This window comes from Pangasianodon hypophthalmus, chromosome 9 (assembly GCF_027358585.1).
Source record: "Pangasianodon hypophthalmus isolate fPanHyp1 chromosome 9, fPanHyp1.pri, whole genome shotgun sequence".
Lineage (NCBI taxonomy): Eukaryota > Metazoa > Chordata > Actinopteri > Siluriformes > Pangasiidae > Pangasianodon > Pangasianodon hypophthalmus.
The window spans coordinates 7869660-7871601 of record NC_069718.1 but is presented as its reverse complement, the minus strand read 5'-3'; the positions used below and the strand labels follow the sequence as shown (position 1 = coordinate 7871601).

General features: G+C 34.9%; 1 long non-coding RNA gene across 1 annotated transcript; it reads right to left on the bottom strand.

Moving 5' to 3' along the window:
• Positions 1-833: 833 nt before the first annotated feature.
• On the bottom strand, positions 834-1681 carry LOC113530161 (uncharacterized). The gene is made up of 3 exons (XR_004578812.2): positions 1577-1681; positions 1287-1329; positions 834-1181 (listed from the first exon to the last, which is right to left on the bottom strand). It is a non-coding gene; the product is annotated as an uncharacterized LOC113530161 (long non-coding RNA).
• Positions 1682-1942: the final 261 nt, after the last annotated feature.

The window sequence follows — 1942 nt, the reverse complement described above, 5'->3', positions numbered from 1 at the left end:
TGAAATCACAACAACATGCAATTTTAATAGGGGTGTGTAAAATTTCATATCCACTGTAGATATACACTGAAAGAAATTTGACATTCAACATATTACGACTAAAAAAACATGCAGCAAAAAATGGAACATGCAGTCGTCTGTAGTATCAGTGTTCATGTTTTGATCGCTCGTTTAAAAAAAGTGGATGGATAGAATAAGTCTGAACATCTCCAACAATATTAAGTGTAAACTCTGCTGTGCATAAAGAGGATGCAGTTAGCAGCTGGATGAGTCAGCAATAACAAAGCAAATCCGCCAGCAAAACTACATTTCAGAACGATGACTCAGTGTGTTAGCGACAGGTTAAGCTCCTGTAAACAAATTACACACACATTAAAACTTGTTCGAGTACTATATGGGGTAGAAAGAGACCGTAATAAAAAGTGATTTGGGTAAAGATTAGATTAACCGTATGTAATATACGAGAAGACAGAGGTAAATCCATGACAAGTGATCTGTTTTTCTCAATGTCTCATCCTTCATTTCCCCATTTATGCCATGTATACAAAGCTCCGCCCCCAGATTCCATAGCCGTTCATACAGTAGACTGCAATTAGAGATGCTGCATTCGTCTTACCTCAGAAGTGGGAAGTCGGAGCTTGGAATGACGTCACTGTCAAGCTCTTTGCGTTCAAAATACGAAGTATACAAAATACAAAAATACATCGGACATCTCCAGTGTTCGTCTTTTTTTTTTTTTTAGCAACAAGCCAACCAGCTAACTGTGATGAGTGATGTATATTTTCCTCCTCACAGGAAACTGTATAGTCAGTGTTATAGATTTAACAAGCGAATCAGAATCAGAATCACTTTTATTGCCATGTATCCTGGGTTTACATGTACAAGGAATTTGTCTTGGTGTACTGGTGCATAGTATAACAGTAAAAATACAAGAAATAAAAAGAATATTAATAAGGCAAACAACTATGAGCATAAATATAGAAATATAAAAATTTAGGAAAATAAAATAAAAATAATATGTTTGTATGTTGATTTCTCCACAGCAAATACTTGTATATCCAGTATAAATCATTTAAAGGTAAGAAGTGCTGCTGTGTTTACTGTTCATGCTGTGAGCAGCCATGCTGACTTGACGTCACTTGCCGAACTCAGAGTTGAGGAGGAATTTGCTTCAGTTTTTCCTAGTCAGAGTTTGGAAATTACAGCAAGGATCATCATTAGCATTATCATGACATCACTATGAAGAGATGAACTAGGCTGATTATTTATTAAGAGCATTGCCTTACTTCATTATTTAGATATAGATGAGAAAATCACCATTGTGCCACACTGGAAAAGATAGAAAGTCTTATAATAAGATAAAAGTTTACCTTAAAACCTCACAAGTAGGTAGACACCTAGCTAGTATTATGCTAACATTGCTCGACAGGAGACCCAAATCGTAGCTAAAACAGTTTTATAAAGTTTTAAATAGTTTTACATAATAGTTTGGAAGCTTATTTATTTATTTATTTATTTGTATTCAGGCATGACACTTCATTTACCATCCAATTTTTAGTATTTCAGTACCACATACAGTTTTTCGTCTGTCCTTCTTTGTGTCACTCCCCTGGCTATTTGCACGCCTGCCTTGCTTTCCAGAACTTTCTGACGAAATCATCCCAGATGGAGTGTGTTGCCTGCGGAGGAACAGATGTCAGTCTGCAAAGCAGTTTACAACTGCAGATCCTCCGAAAATTTAGAGAATATATATTTCAAAGGAGAATCGATGAGTCTTTTTTTCCACGAGGTTACAGTATAGTAGATTTCAAGTCATCGGAAAATTTAAAAAAAAAATCATACTATTTTAAATCACAACAGCAATTGAAATGACAATTGTAATCAAGTAAATATACACAATCAGTTATTCAAATGAATTCAATTTTCAAGAAACCCTTCATTT